The sequence below is a fragment of the Anser anser genome, assembly GCF_964211835.1.
Source record: "Anser anser genome assembly, chromosome: 3".
NCBI lineage: Eukaryota > Metazoa > Chordata > Aves > Anseriformes > Anatidae > Anser > Anser anser.
In genome coordinates, this window is record NC_139722.1 from 72,261,683 (window position 1) to 72,285,611 (window position 23,929).

The 23,929-nt window shown below is 39.7% G+C and overlaps 1 protein-coding gene across 4 annotated transcripts in view; it reads right to left on the reverse strand.

Annotated features, from left to right (window-relative positions):
- UTRN (utrophin) overlaps positions 1 to 23,929 on the reverse strand; it is a gene marked incomplete at its 3' end in the record, with an annotated part of 371,669 nt that overhangs the window by 141,405 nt on the left and 206,335 nt on the right. The window lies entirely within an intron of this gene.

The following is a 23,929-nucleotide window of genomic DNA, read 5'->3' on the forward strand; positions in this document are numbered from 1 at the left end:
CGTCAAGAAACATATATTCTAGGTCTTTCAATACTACTACATGTAAACAAAAATGCCCTGGATAGGTGCCATTCTGTAGAATTCTGTAAAAGGTAATAGCATTTATGCATCTATGTACATTATTGGACCAATGCTTCCAGTAAAATGCCTTTGAATAAATTAATGACTTCTTCAGTGGCCCTTTCACATGAAAATATAATGCAGCATGTAGTGCAGAGAAATTCTGCATTTGTGGAAGAAAAAAAAATACAGAAGAAATAATCTCTACGTTGACAAATATTTAATACAGCATCTACATTGACAGCAGTTCTGTAGATATGCCAATGTTGGATCACAAATTCCAGAAATACGACACTTGCTCTAAGACATCTATCTTTACACTATTTATGTAATTTTCTGGAGCACTGGAACAGGCTGCCCAGGGAGGCTGTGGAGTCTCCTTCTCTGGAGATACTCAAGGCCTGTCTGGATGCCTACCTGGGCAACCTGCTCGAGGGAACCTGCTTTGGCAGGGGGGTTGGACCCGATGATCTCTTGAGGTCCCTTCCAACCCCTTCGATTCTGTGATTCCTACTAAAATTTTCCTGATCACATTTGTCATTATTTTCTGTAAACGTAACTCCACAACCACTGCTGGTAATGAGAATGGAATCTTACAGTGAAAACTACAGCTCATACACAAATGAAATATTTGAGTGCTGAAGTCCAAAGAAATTCATACTATGAAGCTGCGAGCCCTCATGTAAATACCTGATCTTCAACAGATGGAAACGAGCAGAAACTCTTATGTTACTGGTGCCATTCCTTCCAAATACTCTTGTAGATACCAAGATCCATAAATGGGAATTTCAAACCTTGCTGAAGAATTACATACTACTAATGCATTAAAGACACTGCTGCAGAGGATCACGTACATGGGAACTTTTTGTTACATTTTGATATTAAACTAGTTTGGCGCATTTTCTCACAAATATTAAATAATAACATAAAACTGGATAAAAGTAATAAAACCAGCTAAGCGTACTTTCTGTCCATCAGTAATGTTACTAATGGCAGCCTGCAAAATGCAATGACCATCAACTGAAAAAGCACTTTCATCAACGGTACAATAAGGAAGGTCAGCACAGCAGACTGCAACGTAGAGCTACAATTACGTGACTGCTCACAACTGGTTTTGGGAGTTCTGTTCTGAATTGCATGCCTGGCAAATCCAGGCATAAGAGCTTCCCCATTTAGCAAGACTTAATGAAGAAGTTATAAAACTAATAGCAGAACTGTACGTCTAAAAACTTAGTGCTGTAAATAACCTATTCAACCCCCTCCTCCCCCACAACTTTTTATCAAGTATAAATCCAGAAGTAACTGAATGCTAAGGAACTGCACACAAGTGAAGAATCAATGTCTGACTTAAAAATAAAAAATAAAAAAGGAAAAAAAAAAAGAAAAATAAAATCAAAACTGACTAAAAAAAGGAAAAAAGTTTTTCCATTTCCTCTGGAAGGAAAAATATCCAATTGACTTTCACATGATCTTACACCTCTGAAGTTCAGATTCAGAAAGGATAGGAGTCTTTCACACAGATAATCTCTGCAAAATGAAATTAAGTATGTGCAAAGACACTATATAAAGGATTTGCTTCATACTTGAGATGACGTGCAATAGAACAAGAAAACTGTCATGCTAAGCACAATTTGACTTTGGAATACAAACTAAAGATGGAAAAATGAGTTTTTTCTAGAACATAAATGAAAAAATAAACAGCAGCAAGAATCTTAAGAGTGAATTAACCAGGTTGTATATACACGGAGCATACATATATCTTACATAACTCAACAACAAAAAGATGAAAAGAATAGCATTCCCTCTTGTGTGATTCAGATGTGAAGGATGCAGAGGTCAATAGGTGGTTACAGCAAATCAATACACCCTCGTTTCACTCAAGACACGCAGCTTCAGGCAGAAACACAAAGAATTGACTTGTTCAAAAGCACTGTGGTATTTTCGCCTGCCTTGCAAAATGCTTGGTGTCAATTTGATCAGACTAGGAAGGAGAGCTGCCTTCTCCCTTCTGCAGCAGATCAGCATTTACATTACAAAGTTAACGCACAGCTCCAACAAGGCGCTCCCTACACTGAGGCTCACTGCCAATTGAACCCAATGTGTGGGTTTCTAAGGAGAGCTCTTCCAGCACAGCCCCGCTGGTAACCTCTGCCAGAAGCCAGGTCACTCCAGTGACATAGCACCCCGAGGACCAGGAATCCATCAAGACAGATGGACGCACCAAGCTGCTGCAACAGAGAGAAATAAATAGCAGGATAAGACAGAAGTCACATAAACATGACTGCCCAATTTTCCTCTTAATTTAGATATCTATTGCAGTGGTGAATGTGACCATGAATAATGATAATGAATTACATGCAATATTCCTACAGCATAGGACCAAAACATTGCACTGGCTTGACTTTTTCTTCCCTTCCTTAAAGAGTAAAATCCTCGGTTTGCCTTGGAAAGTTATTTTTACAGGGATCAGTCATAGACAGCAGGCAGCCTACCCTGGGCAATATTCACCGTATTCAGTGACAGAGTCCTGTACTACATCACAGAATCATCTAGGCTGGAAGAGACCTCCAAGATCACCAAGTCCAACCTCTGACCTAACACTAACAAGTCCTATGCTAAACCATATCACTAAGGGCTACATCTAAACGTCTTTTAAAGACCTCCAGGGATGGTGACTCAACCACTTCCCTGGGCGGCCCATTCCAATGCCTAACAACCCTCTCAGTAAAGAAGTTCTTCCTAATATCCAACCTAAACCTCCCTTGGTGCGACTTTAGCCCATTCCCCCTCATCCTGTCACCGGGCACGTGGGAGAATAGACCAACCCCCACCTCTCTACAGCCTCCTTTAAGGTACCTATAGAGAGTGATGAGGTCTCCCCTGAGCCTCCTCTTCTCCAGGCTGAACAAGCCCAGCTCCCTCAGCCGCTCCTCATAAGACTTGTTCTCCAGACCCCTTACCAGCTTGGTCGCCCTTCTCTGGACTCGCTCAAGCACCTCCATGTCCTTCTTATAGCGAGGGGCCCAAAACTGAACACAGTACTCAAGGTGCGGCCTCACCAGAGCCGAGTACAGAGGGACCATCACTTCCATAGACCTGCTGGCCACACTGCTTCTTATACTAGCCAGGATGCTGTTGGCCTTCTTGGCCACCTGAACACACTGCTGGCTCATATTCAGCCGACTATCAACCAGTACTCCCAGGTCCTTCTCGGCCAGGCAGCTTTCCAGCCACTCATCTCCCAGCCTGTAGCTCTGCTTGGGGTTGTTGCGCCCCAGGTGCAGGACCCGGCACTTGGCCTTGTTGAACTTCATACAGTTGGCCTCAGCCCATCGGTCCAGCCTATCCAGATCCTCCTGCAGAGCCTTCCTGCCCTCGAGCAGATCGACACACGCACCTAACTTGGTGTCATCTGCAAACTTACTGAGGGTGCACTCGATCCCCTCATCCAGGTCATCGATAAAGATATTAAAGAGGACTGGCCCCAGCACTGAGCCCTGGGGGACTCCACTAGTGACCGGCCTCCAACTGGATTTAACTCCATTCACCACAACTCTTTGGGCCCGGCCATCCAGCCAGTTTTTAACCCAACAAAGAGTATGCCAGTCCAAGCCACGAGCAGCCAGTTTCTTGAGGAGAATGCTGTGAGAAACGGTGTCAAAAGCCTTACTGAAGTCAAGGTAGACCACATCTACAGCCTCTCCCTCGTCCACCCAGCGTGTCACTTTGTCATAGAAGGAGATCAGGTTCGTCAAGCAGGACCTGCCTTTCATAAACCCATGCTGACTGGGCCTGATTGCCTGCTTGCCCTGTAAGTGCCGCGTGATGACACTCAAGATAATCTGCTCCATGAGCTTCCCTGGCACTGAGGTCAAACTAACAGGCCTATAGTTTCCTGGGTCAACCTTCCGGCCCTTCTTGTAGATGGGCGTCACATTTGCTAGCTGCCAGTCGACTGGGACCTCCCCCGATAGCCAGGACTGCTGATAAATGATGGAAAGTGGCTTGGCCAGCTCTTCCACCAGTTCTCGCAGTACCCTTGGGTGGATCCCGTCCGGCCCCATCGACTTGCGTACATCCAAGTGCTGTAGCAGGTTGCCAACCATTTCCTTGTGGATTGTGAGGGCCACATCCTGCTCCCCATCCCCTTCCACCAGCTCAGAGTACAGGTTATCCAGAGAACGACTAGTCTAGCCGGTAAAGACTGACGCAAAGGCGGCATTAAGCACCTCAGCCTTTTCCTCATCCCTTGTCACTAAGTTTCCCCCCACATCCGGTAAAGAATGGAGATTCTCCTTAGCCCTCCTTTTCGTGTTAATGTATTTATAAAAACATTTTCTGTTATCTTTAACAGCAGTAGGCAGATTGAGGTCCACATGAGCTTTGGCCTTTCTAATTTTGTCCCTACGCATCCTTACAACATCCTTATAACCCTTCTGTGTGGCCTGCCCTCTTTTCCAAGGATTATAAACCCTCTTTTTTTTCCTAAACTCGAGCCACAACTCTCTGTTCAGTCAGGCCGGTCTTCGGGCACATGGGAACAGACCGCTCCTGAGCCATTAAGATTTCCTTCTTGAGGAGTGCCCAGCCTTCCTGGACTCCTCTGCCCTTCAGAACCACCTCCCAAGGGACTCTGCCAACCAGTGTCCTGAACAGCTCAAAGTCTGCCCTCCAAGTCCAAGACAGACATAAGCACAGATAGCCTGCAGCCTTCCTTAAAAAATGGGCTATGAGACATGGCATTAAATCTCCAAAATAAAATTTGCTAAATTTCTAGATAATGTAATGCAGTCCTGTGGACAAGTAATGTTACATTGCCATGAAAGAGCATTAAAGAACTTGGCGGTGGGTTTCTCCTCTTATTTTTGACTTGTTTGGCTTTCACATGGCATTCAGCTTTATGAATCAGCTATGATTTTCTAACTTTTTGGATTTGAATATAAATCACTTGCATGTTTTAATTTCTTTGCAGTTCCCAGAAGTACTCATCCCTAAAAGCAGAACCTTGCAAAATTGTGTTCAGAACACAGGCCTGCTGAAATATCCCATACTTGGGCTACAGCTACATCATACATTAAAGAGAAATATGCAGGCAAGTACCACTACAGCATCCATGTCAGGCATAGAGCCACTGCAGAATTTACTGTACAAGAGATTGAGACCTGAATTCCACTTATGGGATTGATAGGAACATGAAGGTTTTAATGCTGACCCTGACTGACAGAATGAAGGAGGCAGCAAGCAGTATGGCGGATAACTGGCTTTCATGCCAGGCAGGGATTTCATCATCAGGTTGTTCTTTCCTAAGTACTACTGGTGGCTGAATAAAATACTCCTATTGATTGCTAGTCTATAAGAAGTTTGGTGAGGAAATCTCCTTCTAAGACTGTTAGTTTCCTTTCTTCATGGTTTTTCCTCTTCAGGCATAAGATATCTGTGCTTGCTTGCAATAATCACACCAAATATAATAATAAAAAATTATAATAAAAAAAAATCAAATCACATACTGCAGTCAACTTACTTCTAAGCAATGGCATTAGACTCAAGTACCTAAACAGAATACAGTGCCATTACAGCTATATGGCATAATTTATCATTTTGCCACGCTGCAAGGATAAATGGCCTATTACAAACTTTTTACATAGTCTGCACATATTTATTATATGCTCTACCTTGTCTTACATTCCCAGCTAACTGAGCAACCTTATATTGCAGGAAGAAGTGCCATCACCTGGATCTAAAGCCACAGAGAATTGCACTCTCCCCATCCAATATGAACTCTAATTTCAGCCATAAATATTTGTTTCATCTGTAAACTTTTAGTTCTGTATTTAAATACTGGCCAGTCATTTGCTACATTAAAAAAAAAAAGGCAATTTGAATTACTAGCATAACCATTAGCATGATGATCTTCTGTATTTAAAGAATATAAAACAAGTAATTTGTGTTATTTTAACTAACTTTTTGTCTTTGAAGTTGGCATCACTATAACTGTTATTGAGAAATGTGCTTTTATTAACTATAACATGCTATTGAGGAGCAGTCATAACAAAATTACTCTGTTGAATATAGCAACTGGACATCTACTAAATATTTCTATCAAACCACGGGAGGTCAATCTCCTCATCTGGCAAGAAATATAAAAGCACTTCATTTTAATTTACCAAAAAGGTGGGGTTCGTTTAAGTTCAAAAAAAAAAAAAAGACAAATGGCCCTTGATTACAGGGATGTCCTACTAACAGTTAAAATAAATATTTTCATGCTGTGAATAGTGGATCAAAACAGCAACCCACAATGCCTCAGCAACCAAACTGAACTGTTGGGAGTAGATAAAGAAAAATACCTGGTGGAAGGTTTATGTTAAATACCTTATGACTGATACCATAGGACAGCCTTGTCTTCGTCTAAATTGATTTTCAAAGCATGGGATTAAATCCTGAGAACTCATTAGAGGATGAGGGCTGAAATGTTGTAGCTCAGAAAGAATATTGACTCTTCTCAGTAACTGTGCAATGATTCCCTAAGCCAACTGTCTAGTTATGGAATTTAACTAGAATAAATTATATTTCTTTTTACCACATCTAGTGTATAAAGAAAGCAGTGAAGCTCACAACACACCTTATGACTGATCAGCAACATCTGTAGAGAGAACAGAAACAACTGAAAGTTTCAGAAAGTAACCCCTAAAATGCAGTTGTGGCTATTCTGGATTGAGGTGCTTCAAGGAAGCTATCTATGCAAAGCGTGCAAGGATGGGAGAACACACCACAAATAGACTGGAGGTGAAGGACAAGAGTGCAGAGAACTGAATTTCCACAGCTCCTGCACACATATCTTTCTGTGCTGTAGGTGCTGCTTAAAGCCCTCATCTGCTTATTGCAAGCACTTCTAAATAGGGAATGAGAGGGTAAGAAACCACCTTACTTACTGTGGCTTTTAAAAGTTACAGCAAATTCTTTTCTCTGCTCAGCTGCCCACTCCTTGGTATCCTGCAGGCTTTATGATTTTTACATGTATAATTGCCTCCAGGCATCCATGCTCCACGGCATACTTCTTCGCTACGCCTACAACAGTTCTGCTATAGGAGACATAACTGAGCCCACTGTGCTTATACCTGCTGTATTTCTCCTTTTTGAATATTATCCTGTTAAGTATATTTGGCACATCTGTTCCCTGGAGTAAGCTTCTAGTTACTGCTCTAGCAGTAGACTCTCATCTTTACTTTATCCTGGAAAGAATTTGGATGTAATACTGAATTTGCATAGCTAGCAAGGATTATAGAGAAATACTGCTCCAAACTAAGACAAGAATTAAATACTGCATTTTTTTGACCAACTAACTTGATTGAATCCCACTTAGTTTCCTAGCACATATCTAGGTCTGAGTTTCCTTTGTATTCTGCGTTCCGTCCCTTATGCACACAGGGCAGCTAGATGAATGTCCTTCATCATATTGACCTCGGAAGAATCCTCCTCCAAGGTTAAGCACTGTCAAGAGAAAGTAGCTCATCCAGTTACTACCTAAGTCAGTAATTGCTTTACTGACAAGGAAAATAGTTAAGCTTAATTCCATTAATCAAGCAGACACCAAGCAATTAGGACTTAAAAATCCAACATCATTGTGGGCCAGAAAAAATCAAACGAGCACTACAGACCTGTGATTAGTCACAAAAAAAGGCTTGCATCTCCTGGGGAACCTTGTTTCATTCTTTCTGCAAAAAGCTCTTTTGCAACAACAAAACACACGTCATGCCCTCACTCCAAACTGCTGCTGGAGTTGGATTTGGCACTATAAATAAAGTGCACACAACAGCATTTGGCTCTAGAGACACAATGCGCGAAATCTCTAGCACTTCCAATACTCTGAAGATTGAAGAGACTGTAAGAGAAATATACAGTCTGCAATTTCTAGGAAATTCACACTTGAACTTTGGTCACAAAGGGCTCGCAAACATGAAAGTGATCTCAGCCATCAACATGATCATAACAAACGCTCTTATACTTTTCTTTCATGAAGTGCAAGGAAAGTTCTGGCTCATTTTTTACCTCTTGATTTTTAACTTCTCTCTCCAGCATCAGAATCTCAAAAGCATGGTAGAAAGATAAGAGAACGGAAGATAGCACTACTAATATTCATCATTAGCAAATGATTAGAAGATGTATGAGACAGATTTATTAACTTTAAAGTAAATGGTCATAAACATACATCACAGGGCCAATTCATGACAACGTGAATGCATGATGAAATTAGGTTTTTGGCAGCAAGACAACTTCTACAACTACTAAATATTGCAAGCTAAGCTTAACTTTGTCTTTTTTAAGGTAACTAACAGGCAAATAAACAGGCAAGTAAACATGACTATCTTTCTGTGTTCAACAGCCATCAAGCAGAACTTCAACTACTTTATGCATAAGGAGGAGGAGTAAAATTAGATGCTTTGGGATTCACTGGGTTTTCTGTTTCTGAACTTTTCAAATAACTTGATTTTTCCTATTTAGATTCTCTATTTTATGTCATATCTAATTTCCTTATCTCTGTCTTCAATGAACACATAAAAAGAACATTTGTATGATTAACATTTTTTTAAAAAACTGAAGTAGTTATGGTGCATAAATACTTGATAAATCAGTAAGTGGTACAGCTAATGTAAAAAGCCTTTAGAAATCTAAGTTTTGATGAAGGATCACAAATGTTCAATGCTATTAAGTAATAAAATTATTCTGTTTTGTACCTGACACAAAAATGGGTAGAATCTTTTTCACATTCATTGCCTAGAACTCAACCACAAGGAAGGAGCATTCGTTCCAATGTACAAATGACAGTTCCGCTATCCTGTTACACAGGAATGTAACCAGAAATAAGTTAATTTTGCTTTAAATCTCTGAGGCAAAGACCAAAAAACTGTAATGCAACACCTCAGTTTAAGGAAAAAAATGAGAGGTCCAAGTCGCTCAGATCCTGCTAAAAATGCCTTTGCTTCTAAATGAAAATAAGCCTATAAAGCAGTTATAAAGCACTACAGTTATAAACTGAAAGCACAGACAAGGCTCACCCAAAGACCTTAAAATTTAAGAACAGAGTATAAGACTTCACTTTTCATAAGGCATCAAGGGAGCCAGTCACTGTACGTTTTATTATTGCTGGATTTAAAATCTTATCCCCACATTAACACTTCTAACACCCATTATCTAAGGGCTTCCAAGGGAATACCACATGCTTTAGAGCACCAGAACAATTGAGAACGACGTTTCGTGTCATGCTGCCGATCCTTTTAGCATCTCCAACAGGAAAAAAAGAGTTCACCATTGCAATGGCTGAACAACAATCCTTTGCTTTAGATGGGTTGTTTTGCACTCCATTCCCATAATTATTATTATTATTTTCTAATTGTTCACAAATTCAATTTCTTAAAATGATTCCCAATATTTACCAGAGGGAGAACATAAAGCCTCACTACGAAGCACCTGTTCATATGCAGCTTCCAAAAATGTACCACTGAACAGCTCCTACCCTGTTTCTTTTAAGGTTGCTGTATGTGATTGCTAGCCGCAAATTCATGTTTACCTCTTTTAAGTGTTAAACTGGCAACACGCTTCTATTTTTCAGGTGTATTTTCCCGTTTGTTTTTGCCTTTCAGTATTCTGTGGAGCCCTTCAAGTTTATTTTTTTTTTCAGCAGGATATGAAGGATAGACAAGGAGGTGTTTGGTCAAACTTTCAGTGGCCAACCCCCAGACCTGATTCTGAGCTCAGCAGGTTTAACAGACACAACAAAATAAAAGAAACAGAGCACATAATGATGATTAATGCCTGGTTTAGAACTAAGTTTTCTATGTGATAATTTATTCCAATAACCACAGTCAGTTTAATAAACTCTTTTTCTGGCTAAAGACTACCCAGTACAAAATCCAGAAAAGTGGATGAATGCCAAAGATCAAGTCTGTGGCATCTGTGGACTTCATTTTTGGCATCTGTAGTACTTTTGAAGTCAGGACATCCTCATTCCCTCTCAAAAAAAGATCTAGCCTCCCCTGCCTGGGTTGCTAGGACCAGCTGTGTTCCAGGGAATCAATCCCAAACAGGGCAAGGAAGAACTACAATGAACATTCTCAGTACGTTCTGGAACCCAACAAGTTGCTGGCTGTAATTAATGTTTCAGAGGATACACCCACAAAAGGCTTAAGAAGTGGAGCAAATCCGTTTATTCAGGAGAAGGAACGAAGGGAATGGGAAAGCTGTCATCACTCTCTTGTATATGCTCAAAACCAAAGTGAAGTGCGAAGGCTGAACCAGGCTGTGCCTGCTGTCTCTGCTGGCCCCAGTGCCAGCCTTGTGCAACAGATGGATGGATGTGTGCAATGGGGCTGCCCTGCTCCCCGATGGCACTACGGCTCCTTCGTCTGAGGCAAGGTGAGCCCAGCAAACAAGGTGCTCGAGGGAAGGGCATCCTTGCAGGAAAGGAGGCTGCCAAGGGCTCTGAGCACACTCACACAGAGGAGCTCAGAACTTACCACCAGGCTTCTCAGTGCTAGGGCTGCAAGCACGCTTTTCTTTTTGAAGTACCCAGTCTGACTACAGCTATTAAAGCACTGAACCAAATTTCCTCACAGAAGGTTTATTATCTTTCTGCACGCTGTGCCATTTTGTCAACTAAGAGGCTCACGTAGAGATCTTATCAGTGGCCTGTTGACAAAAGTAAAGAGCATTTACAATTGAAATTATGATAATATAATCTTTATTCTTGAAATAAATGTAAGCTGCATTATCCATAACTGCAGCTTTAGCTTTGACTTGAACAAGAAGCTTATTTAAATATAGCGTGCCTGAGGCTTCTCTAGCCCCATTTTATTACTAGCTACTTTAAAAGAAACAAATAGGTTTTCCAAATTTATTCAGGCAGAGCTTTTTTATTTTGTTTAAGGCTGGTCAGAAGCTCCATTTCCATTGAATTATTGTATGCTTTTATTCTCATTTAGCTGTCATTTAAAGCCAAGGACTCCACCCTCTATTCAGAAATGCCTGAGTTTGTGCTGGAGGAAGGAAGCTGAGGATTTGCTCATAAAAGTGCAGCATGAAGGTGAGATCATCTTCATCAGGACACAAGCACACTGGTTCACCTTACAGTATTTGCGACTAAACCCACGTTGGCTTTAATCAGTTATAATTTCTCAAAGGGTTTTTGATTTTTTTTTTTATTTCAGAACCTCACAAAAAATTGCTTCACACTGAAAAGTTTTGACCAGCATGCAGTAAAATTAAAGGCAAAGAAAATGTAAAAACAAAACAAAAAAGTGCTTTACATTCATTCATATCGTTTTTGGTTTGTTTTAAAGAAAAACTTGCGGTTTAGAGAAAGATTAGCCCTTGTTGAGGGCTAATTCAGAACTGCAGGTATGAGTAAAAATAATACACTTGGCAGTCATGCTGGTGAAAAAGATATACCAGTTCACTACACATGCATTAACATTTGATCCAAAAGGGATCAAATCTTGTTGGCCTTTCTGCACGTTTAAAGTCCTGACGAAGGGAGAAGGGAAGCAAGCACAAAAACACCTAACAGAAAAAGTTTCCATTAAGTTGTGGGGGTGGGAGAACCCACTGCATGTTCGTCTATGTGGAATAAACACACACTAAAAGGGGCTTCCTAAGCAACACCAACACAGAAGAGCAAGAGGATCAGTACGGAATGGTAGGCAGCGCCCGCAGCGAGCGCGCACGTGAAATGCTCTGACCCAAAGAGCTGCAACAGGCAAGGCACTTGCCCCTTGCATTTCCCTACCCCTGGCATGCAGTTGAGAATCACTGTGGATGAAGGCTGAGAACTGAAATGCTCACATTTCCCCATCTGAAGGCCTCTTCTAGAGAGTTTCCACCTAAGAAGTTTGTGCCTAATCAGCCATTCAGTGGTAACGTGGAAGGCTCAACACGGCAAAGGGTAACTTAATGCAGCCTGTGCAAAATGAAGGAATGTTGGGAAGAAGAAAACGGAAAACATCAAAACCCATTCAGCTGAGGAAGAGCCCAGTGTCTTTGGCATATTTGATAAAACACAGCTATTAAAACTTCAGGCCAGAATGAGACAAACGCGCAAGTTGCATTTTTCTCTAAAATCCTTCTTCAGCATATATATTGGTTGTCTACATTCACTTGTAAAAACATGCTCCTAATTGAAGCAACTTGTCCAATACATTGAGCTATATTACTGTTCTCTGGTTACTTTAAAACAGCAGCAAAAACAAACACACAAAATTGACTGTGTGCTTACTAATCAAAGATGAAAATTATTACCTTTCATGCTTCACCATTCTCTCCTTGAAAAGCAGATGAGAGATAAGTAGACGTATCAGCCTGGGTCTGATATTCAACCTAGAACAGGTCTGTCAGGTCACTGGCATCTGTGGGTGCTGTGCTGTGAACCGTCATCAGAACCCATCTGCAAACCGCTCTCTGACCCTCCCTCTAGCTACCAAGCAGCAAACAATATCCACGTGTTCGTACACAGCTTTTGTTTCTTCCGTGCTTCCCACTCACATATAAAAAAATAAAAGGGTATGTGAGAAGGGAACAGATTTGCAAAGGAGCAAATTTGTTAAAAAACAACCTTGGATCATGTCAAGGGTGCCGAGTACTTGCAGCTCCCCTTGGGACTGGGGACCTTACAGGCGATAAGCATCTCTGCAAAGCCTAGTGTTTATACAACTAAAGCTAAAACAAACTAGTGAAAGCCTGCCTGCAAGGAAATAAAGCCCACCAAACAATGACATTCTGTAACTCCAAAACGTCACCACAAATGACAAATGCTTCTTTTTATTGTGTCAGACATTTCCAAAACCAAAGAAGCCTTCGCTGTTATTACTGCAACCTAACACCTGCTAAAGGGATCTCTCCCCTGTAAGGGGCTGTGCGCTTTCCCCCAGCATTTCGTTGAAGCTGTACCTTTGGATCTCCCGGCTCCCTCAGGGACCAGGCACTGCGGCTGCCACTCAGGATGAGTAACACGCAGATTGGAACCTGAATGAGGAAGTTCTGAGCTCCTGTCAGGATCCTATGGAAATTATGACAAAGTGGGGTCACACTACACAGTAAAAACAACTGGCATAATTAAATAAATATCAGTGATTTTCAAGTAGAAGCTGAGGTAGCACGTAGTGCACCATCAGACATGCTCACGGACAGCTCCACTGCATGCTGATGGAAGTGGTGAGCTGCCGTACGTCTACACAACGTTCACCAAACAAAATACAAAATAGCTTCCTTAGGAACAGCAACGTAACTTAAAATAAGCCCTTTGACAGTTTGTGTAACTCTTAGCATTTACAGCAAACTTCTACAGAGTAGCATGAAAAAAAGAAAAAGACCAAGGATGAAAACTCAAAAAAACAAAAACAAAAAACTCATTTCTCAGAGGGGGGATTCAGGAGGGCCAACAGAGTTAACACGTTCAGCTTCAAGACTCATACACTTGCACAGAGACCAAGCTATCTTAAGAGGACCAATGAGAAAAATATCAGACATAATTCAAGACTCTTGAATTTTTTAAGTTAGCTTTCTCTGTACAAGCGTCTTCTGTCTGTCTAGGCACAGAGGAGAGGAGAGCAGCATTAGCAGTTTTGGCCAGAGGTCTTCAGGGAAAGTTGCTGTGCCCTACTTCGACAAGAGCAGTTGCTGAGGCAAATTAGGCCTTTGACAGGGATGAAATGAAGTTCCACTATTAGCACAAAAGAGCTCCCATTGATTTTGGCCTCTTTCAGCTGATGTAAATAATCAAGTAACCATAAATTTGACAAGGAATAATTGCTGCCTACTCCCCTACATGGCGTACTCAAAAAGGCATTTAAAAATCACCTTGGGCAGAGGGAAAAGGAGAAAGGAAAGCAGAGCTTGGACAGTTCTTCTCCTTTATTAAGCTCTATTCTGCAATGTCACCTGCAACCACACGACCATCTTTCAGAGAGAGGGGAAAAAAGCATGGTGCTTGAAGCAGCAGGTTGGCAATTCCACGCTCTGATGGGCTCAATGGGTTCTTAATTCTGCCAAAAAAAAGGAATTTATGAAGTTTCATTTCATTTGCAGGCAAGCTCATTTGAAACAAAGGTGATCTGTGAGCAGTGAATTCAGTGATGCAAGGCTTTTGACAAATGTGTCTCAAGTTAAGCTTCCACTTGGCTTCCCCGAGCCCTGATAGGAGTTCAGCTCATGCTCTTGCAGCTTTTGTTAGCAACATGGGACTGACTGAGCTTTCTTTAACATCTTGGCCTGTGCGCACAGGACTTTCCCACCAGTCGTCTCTGTTTCAGCCCAGACATAACACGACTGCCAGTGCTCCAGTGATATTAAAGAGGAGTCCTGCTGGGCTGCTTTACCGAGACACAGCTACTACATGCTAAGGCAGCAGCCGTGTTTCTGTTAAGTGACGTGCCACAGGCACCATCCCAGTCCAGAAGTACTCACTACTAAACTGGACCTAGCACCCATACCTGAAGGCTGCATCAACGAACCCTACGTGGGTCAGGCTCCCATAAAGGGGCCATAGTCATTATATATATATGTATATATGTGTATGTGTGTGTGTATAGATATATAGATATATAGATATAAATGTAACTGGGTTCTGCTTTGGCGATATCAATGAAAATCCAAACTTTCTTTTCTTTTAATTAAGTACATTACTTTGTTTTGCCAGTGAAGAATATGGCATCAACTGCTCACAGACCTAGAATTAGTTTGGATTTGTTAATAAATGATATCAGTGAAACTGATAAAGGAAATGAAGGGAGAACCAGAATGCTTCTCTGAAAAGAGAGGACCATCATTATTTTATGAAGGACACCTGGCAACATTTGTGAAGTCTGAAGATTTTATATGCACTTTATACTTCTTACTTAAAAAGGTCAAAAAAATCTCAGACCAGGTCAAGCAGTAGTAAAAAAAAAAAAAAAAAAGACACACAAAAACAACAACAAAAAAAAAACTACCCTCCAATTGCCAGGGAAAGAAAACAGTGTTTAGACCAGCTTTTAGGCTAGAAAGCAATAACATCTGAAAAACATGCAATTATGGAATATTTAGTCTATAATTACGTACAAAATCTAAGTGTTGGTGGGAAGGAGGGTACCAGCTAACAGGCCACCAGACGAGCTCATCTGATGATTTACATTTCCATCACTTGAAACACACAAACCACCACACAGCCACGTCTATTTGCAAGAGAATTAAACAAGGTGCTAGGTGAACATATACAGAAAAGAAACGACAGAGGATAGAAGTATATGACTGACACCTGCTCTTTCAGTGCCAGACATTACTTTGTTGTGAGCTCTTGTGATATTTCAGGTTAGCCTCCAGCGTTCAAGACTTCTGTTAAGTATGCCAAACAAGAACAATTTGGCAACCAGAATTAGTTGCTATCTGCAAAGTACTTTGTCGTCTGTGGATGAAAGAATCTGCTGCTATTGCTATTTTTATTAAGTAAGGAAATGAGGGAACAAGATATTCATCAAGGCTTCAGAACCCAAGTTAGGTTCATTTGCTACATTTTCGGTATGCCTGTGAAGACTGCTGTTATGGTAGAAGACTGTTAGAAAACAAAGTGAAACTGTTCCAAAAGATTTTCTGATTTCAAGAACAAAAGGACTCTGAGGGAAAAGACTAACAAAACCTACCAAAGAAGCATCTGGTTCATTAAGATTTACACATTTCAACAGTGAAGTTCTAAAAACGCGGGAGTGTTCAAAAATTGTTGCAATTTCTTCTTGCATTTAATTTACATTTTGATACTTTTGCAAGTACTATTGTATGACACTGTATACAGTAAGAGCACTGACTGTTAACTTGCTATAAGCCAATACCCACTGAACACACATGACCTTTTTGACTGTTTTGTTGTTTTTTTTTTCAGGATGGAAAAGATGGTTATGCTGATACACAGCTGTCCTGCTGCAATCAAAATGTCCAAACATCACACCCATGCTGCACAAACCTCAGTTAACGAGCAGCACGTTTCCCCTGTCACCATCTGCTGATGTTCTGGATGGAGCAACGCGTTCAGTGGTGCTTAGATAAGCATCTGCCATTGCCAAAAACACCACTTTTTTTTTTTAAACTGGCTCTCAAAACAACCATTTGCAAAAATCCATAGGAGCAATAGCAGCAACATCAAAAAAAAAGTGTGCAATCAGTACTTGCTTTCCATACAGAAGTCCACATGCACCAAGGTATGAGAATGCTTAGAAACACCAGAAATCAACTGAAGCTTTTCTTGATATTTATCACATTCTCCTGAAAGACAATGCTCAGTATTGCAACTTTAATAAAAATGGGGAATTAAAAAAAATGTTGAAACAACTGCATCAAGAAACTTCTCAGCACTGGGTTACAGGAACTGCCATGTTCTGAGTTAGTGACCAAAAAGTAGGGACACTGAACCCCCAGAAAACTGCAGCGCGGTAATCTAAGATCTCAAAGGTGAGTGAGCTCCACGAGGATTGGAAAAGTAGATCAGATCCACAAACAGTTCGATATTAAAGCAATGCAATTCAGCTGCCACATCTTCAGCCTATAAATTAAATCATTGTACTGACAGTAGCTACATTATTCTTCAAAGCAAGAGTGACCAAACAGACTCTGTTGGACGTCATATTTGGTCTTATTTGACTGATTTCAGTACAAATTGAAAAGCTAATTCTTGTTAAAAAGTACACCAACCTAGCACAGACCTACAGTGAATCAAAGGAATCCAAAACCAACCACAATATTATTTTATCATTCATTTCCATGAAGTATTCTTGAATATACAAAACATCCAGAAATTATTGCTATTTTTGAGTAAGAAATACTTTTTCAAAATGTGAAAACCTACAGCTTCTGTAGATGATTAAAGTGGTATTTGTTACAAACTTTTTTATCCATTTTAGATACTATATCCTCAAAACTTGGGGTTAAATTACCACCTTGCTCATACAAAGCCTTTCAATCATTCCTGAGAGTTTGCTATTACTAGTTTCATTATCCCTTTCTGATTAAAAGGACATTAGTGTAGCTGAAGTTAAATCTGCTGATAATTAACAGCCTAACCAGATTAAGCTTAACTATTTTTTAATACTCAACCTATTATGTATTTGTTCAATTAAATTCACTTAAAAATCACAAGTTGAAACAGTGCCACTTTGCAGATGAACAATGGCCAAAAAAAAAAATTTGCTAAGAGTTGAACTTTTAACCTTTAAAATTACTTTGTCCCTATCAAGGATTAGTGTTTCTGCTCATTTTCGGAAAAAAAATTTCCTCTTTAGCATTTGAAATGGAATAGTTAAATATATGATGCAGAAAATTCCTGCGATCAGCTGTACCATAACTGTACTCTACTACTCTGAAAAGAAATAAAATATCTTTTAAGGTGCACTAGAAATCAATGGGAAGAAGCATATGCTGACACAGAGTAGCATCAGTAGCTGATTTAAGTGGTGAAATGCACATTTGTCATTATACGAACTTTTAAGTATCTCTCTGAACATCTCTAGATTCATTTTCTTCTATTTAAAAATGCTAAGAGTCATCACTCCATTTGTGCACAATAGATCTATATTGGTTCTATTGAACATGAATTACACTTTCAGCAAAGATGCATTTTGCATACACAACTTTCCGTTGCTATAAATTGCTCCTTCTTATAAACCATTCAAATAGAGAGGACACTCTATCTAAGAAGGTTGCACAATTGCACAATCCAAAACCAAAACTGCACTTGAATTTATCACTCCAACTTTTTTTTTTTCCCTGTAAACTACTTTGCAATCATCTTAATGCCATTTTCATCATTTGGTACTTGTTTAGACTGAGTGACTTGAGTTATGGTCTTGTATCAATACAGAAGCAGGAACCTCCAGAATTGGTATTGAAATCCCAGCTAAAACGAGTAAGGATGAGTTTTTTTTTTCCCTCATGTTTAAACTGGGAATAGAGTCTTCCCTTCTCCTCCACAGCCATCTCCTACTTATTTAACAACTTTATTTTTTTTTGGCAAGTGTAGCACTTGTACTTGCATATACTACGGTTTCATAAAAAATAAGAGAAAAATGAAAAATACAAATTATGTTTTCTAAATTACTTGCAAGTGGCTTTACTACGTTCACAGCTCTTTCTCTACATGGCACCAGTTACTGAAAATAGCCTTAGTCTCCTTAACAGACTGAATTTTAGTAATTTTCATCGGTGTATCTGCACCTATAAGCTAATGCCAGCAACATGCTGGATATCAGAAGACTGTAGACTGATTAAGAGTCTTATTAAGACTTATTAAGAGAAGCTTCCCATTTGATCTTTCCTTCAGTAGTTTACCTAGAATTATCAACATGAAAATGTATATAATTGAAACTATACACTAGGGATGCTAGAAACACCCCAAATTAAGCATTTCACATCTAAAAAGCATATCACATCGCATCAAAAATACTTCTCTACTAGTGGTGGTACGCTGAATTTAAAGTTTATTCATCTTTCTTCCCTCAGAGTGTCACTGCACTTTCTTAGGCATTCTTATCTGTGCATTTGGGTCAAATCATCCTGTTTCAGATCAAGTTTTAACCATAATTTACAACATAGTGTGAATTTTCCTTTCTGAGATATGTAAAACTTTCCTGTGAGTACCTGAAGTGCCAAAACACACCCCGTTCAATTCTGCTCAGACCTGTTTCCTACGAGAGAAGTAGGGACAGTGGCTGACCGATGCTATCACAACGCATGGGTGATGGGTTAACCCCATGAGAGAAATGGAAAAACTGCTTTTCCTTCTGTGACCGCTTCTGAGCAGCCTCCAGCAAGCATCCCCCCTGTGAGAAAGCAGCAGCTGCCAGGCATGCCGCAGGAGGGACATCCTCACTGGAAACCTCTGCACAAACTCTCTAGAGTGAAGAATGACTGGAAGAGCATGACAAACATTAAACCTAATTAAAAAAAAATCTTTCAAATTAAAGTTGTGTTTAAGTAACTGTATTAGTCTATTGATTTTTATTTTTTGTAACAACACCCCCCCAGAAACACCACAAACAGCGCACCTGACCTGCTTTTCAAATATTAGCTTCCCAACCTGAAGTTGGAACTGAACACATGGGCCTTCCAAACTCAAACTAAAAACGTGCATTTGGGGTTGGAAAAGCTTTAAACTATCTTAAATAAAAACTTCACCTAGAGATCTATTCTGGTATGCTAACAATAGTGGTATTGTAAATATACTTACTTAAAGTGACTTTGGGAGTTTTTAAAGGTAATGTAGTACTTTCTGATAGTCTTTCATTAACCAGCCTTACTTTTTCAAGTGAAAACCGTGACACATTAATCTAATATAATTAATTACAATTGAAAAGGAAATATTTGAAACAAAGGAAAATAATTATTTAATATTGATATTGACAAGCTTCAAAATATTCTTCCAGCAGTGGGCAAACTTTTGGTCTTATAAGTGTGGTGAGGATACTATACGGCCATGCAGCACATCTAATCTAAGCTAAATTGAAAATTAAGCAAGTGAGAGAAAGGTCAGGAGATGTGATCTCCTGACAACAGTATGGGTATTAACAGAAGGACACAGAGAGAGCACATAAAAATTAGTTCACTTAAGCTCCAAATTACTAATGAAATGAGAAACATCTGCCTCTTACTGCCTTCCACTTAAGCCTTTATTTTTTCAAGTCTCAATTACCCCAACATATAATTGTTATGTACAATGTCCATTGACCGGAGTTTCCTTGGGTGTCCTTTCCCTTGTTTAGCCACAGTGATTGATGACCCTGAAAGAGAGAGGGCCCGCAGGATTTGGGGAACGTTATTGATCCCAGGCTGGAATACAAATGCCTCTTTAGAAATTAATGATATAAGTCATGTTTGGATCGAAACTGGGAAGACTGCATCCTAACAGACCTACAGTGATTCCTTGCAATGCCATCTGGCAGCGTGTGCCGAAAGAGCGGCTAAAAGCTTCGCCACTTCCAGCTGCTGGAAGCAAGGCACAACAGAGATGGAGTGAGATCGATTAATAGGAAGAAAAGATGCAACTGGGCCAAGGGCCCAGTATTACTAAAAGCAAGACTATTTCTCGAAAATACTGTTCCACTTACCCAGAAAAAGAAGCGCAGTAATAGTTCTCAGTCATACAAAAACGGTCTCTGTTCAGTCTGACTAAACACAAACAGTGACTTACCAACAATCTCTTCTTTCATATGAATTTCAGGTCTTTATTTTCCACTCTGTAAGTTATTGTAGTACTACGTGCATTCACAATACTGTGAAGACCCTTGGGATTTCCTTATTAATCTTGCAGTACTGCATGACCTCATGATGCAGATCCTCTTCAGAAAAAGCTATCTGTACAATCAGGTTCAAAGGATAAGCAACAACAGCAACTTTAAAGTTCTCCAACTAATCAAGAACTGTGGCTAATACAGGTGTCTGCTTTTACATATGAGCCTCCTTGCCTAAACTGATGTTCATTTTGACCACATCAGTAAACGCAGTAATTCAAAGGAGAGCTGGCTGTGATGTTTAATATCATTATTAAAAAAGATTTCATTTTAGGGGTTTTTAGTTTCAACCAGTAAGTCTTAAAAACAAAAAGATTACAAGGACGGTGTCAGTTCAGATTCTTCAGTCTTAACCACCTGGTTTAAGCATAATATATATATGTTTATATATATAATATATACATACACACACTTGAAAGTGTCAAATTGTCGTAGTGCATTGCTCAAAAAACCAATCTGAGTCATCCATACTATTTCGCCTTTAAACAAATTAGGTGAATTATTTAATAAAGCTACATTCTACAACCAAGCTACTGATGTGAAAATTGGGTCCTTACAGAGCGCTGACATCTCAAGTACCTTTTACATGCAACAGAAGTGCACAGGAAAGCCTCTTCCTTGCATAGTGATAAGCTATTTTCTGAAGTACCAGCAATGGACTGTAGCAATTAAGAGACAGAGGTGAACAAAATGGAATTAGGACAGAAGATGCTTAAAAGAAATGAAGCAGTGTATACAAAGGACAAGGAAGAAGTAGTAGAGAAAGGTGGTATGGGTTTTTTTTGTTGGTTTCTTTATTTTCTAGTTGGTTAAGATTTTAAAAATAAATAAAAAATACAAGCCTTCACAAAATGCCACACTGTAAACTGTTAGAAATCAAGTCATTGCATGGGGGGAGGTTATAAAAATAAATTATCAAAGTGATTGAAAGTATGAGGAAAAAATATGCTCCTGCTCTAGTATGGTTTTTTATTACACTTACTGGAAAATTTTGCTAAACAGCCTTGTTAGAAGCAGTGAATCTTGTTAACACCACTAGCCCACTGACAAGTTAACCAATCATACATCAACATTTGTGAGAAATATATGAATTTACAACAGATCTACAGAGATGGTTGATTCACTGAAATAAAATAAAATCAGGTATCAAGTAATTTCTATAGTCTGCACACCTTAGCTGTGTGTTGGAATAAGCAGTATCAATAAATGTCATGGAGTCATACCATCATCTTGCTTGGAAAAAGACCTTCAAGATCTTCAAGTCCAACCACAAAACTGGCCTAAAAGCATGACCACAAAAAAAAGCTGCATTTTTCAGGGGGGATGAGGGATGTTATTTATAGCAGCATAAAAAGAAAAAAAAAAAAAGCCTCTCTCTTTATTTACCTTGAACATGATCAAACTTAATGTAACCACTTGACTTTGTTTTGGCCCCTTCCTCACCCCAGCAGCACTTGGCACTTTCACTTGCTTAAAGCAAGAAAAAGAAGGATGAGCAACCCCCTAACTAAACTGTTAAGAGAATATATTACATTTCTAAATACCACTAATTGAGAAAGGCAGGAGACGAACACCATTTGGACTTACAATTACTTTGTCAATGAAGAGAGCAAAATATTACTGCTAATGCCAGTCGTACAGTGGAGCCACAAAGCATCTGCAAAGGCAGCCCCGGACAGCCATGGCACAGATCAAAGCACTAGCAAAAGTGTCAGGAGCTAAAGCAGGAACACAACACTTGTGGAACAGAGCTGGCACTGCAGATGGGAAGGAAAAAGAACATTTTGAATGTTCTTAATGTATCTAATATAAACCAGAACAAAACTGAATAAAAACAATTGTTCCTTGTCCCTATGGAAATTCCATGCACGAGCTTATGAATAATATTACAAGAAAAGACTTCTTTTAGAACATAAAATACATAGTCTCCCTCACCAATGATAAAAGAAATTTTCTGCTTTAGGAGATTATTCCACAAAATGCATGTTTGAAATGTGATCACATCTTCTGAAGCTCAAACTACTTAGAATTTACCATCCCCCAAACTCACTTTCCACACATGTAAGAACACAGTCTAATGAACACAGTATTTGAACTGCTCAGGTTTTGTCCATTTATAAAACACTTTATGTATTCAACACATTCCAATGATGGGTTGACATCAGTACATTATTACAGACACAACTTTTAAGAAATAATTTTAATCCATAGAATTATGGATGCCAACACAATGCCAATGCAAGGATCCAAATGAGAAATATGGCCTCATCGCAGCACATCTGATGTTTCCTAATTAATGCAGTATTTATTCAGTCATCTACTTCATGGGAAATTATTAATGCTATTTAGCGCTGTGTTGTTCTCTCTTCAGTTGGTTTCTTCCTTCTCAACCTTTACTTCTGACTGCCCTTTCTGTCCATCACATGGTTTCCTACAAAGGATTCCTCAGCACATCCACCTGGTCACAGAGCACAGCAATACCGCAGTCTTCTCAATGGCTCCGGACAGCAACCAAGAGGCAAAGTCCTTCCATCTCCTATGCCCATTTATTCAATCCTACAGGCTCAAGTAGCAAGTCTACTTTTCTCTTTGTGCATCAGTGACAGAAAGGGATCTGTCACAGTAATTCATGTGCTAAAAAAGAAATGTTAGAAGGGCACCCCAAAGAAGGGCAGAGAGGTAGAGAGCATGTGCACCATTATTAGAGACAGTTACGACCCTGAACACAAGCTACGATTTCAATTATTACAATATTTTACTCTTCAATTTTCATTTTTACAAGAACATACGTGTCTCATGCAAAAGAAGGAACACATTACATACATCTGACTGGGTAATACTCCGCTCCTTTTTTCTGGACTATGAACCATTCCTATCTAATTAACACTGCCTATTTTTTCTCCAGAAAATATCATTAATAAATTATGAAAAATAAGTTGCAGAGAACTTCAGAATAAGTTCAATGTTTGGCCTGATTTTTGTTCAAGCTTTTCCTTCAGGTGTTCACTACCTTCTAACACTTTGTTGCCACACACAGAAGAGGCTGTTTGCACTCCCCAGGCATTTACTTTTCCAGAGACTTATGCCTTTCTTCAAAAGCGAGGCTTGTTTCTACATTATATACCGCACCACAAAAAAAGCTACAGGTCATACAGTTTTTAGAAACACGACGGGTTATGCTGGGTCGCCCAAAGCAAACCATTTGGGAAGGAGCAAATCAGGGTTTCAGTAACCATTTCTTTTGTGTCCTTCAGTGGGATATAAGGCAGGCTGCTTCTATTAGGCCTTGTGGGGTAGTACCAATCGTCCTACGGGGAAATTCTACAGAAGAAAGTAAATTTCAAAACAGATTTCAAAATTGTATTAACAGATTCAAACTCTCTTTGCTTTTAGCATCTGTCTACAAATGTCTCTTCAACCAGCACCTTAGAAAAATAACTATTTCAAAGGTGAGGGAAGGAGAGAGAGGGCAGGCATCTACAGCAGTCTGTGCTACTCCAGCACACAGCCAACAAGTCATAAAAGAGAGTAACAGGACCGTGGATCTAACAACCAGTATTTCTGAAATGTCAGAC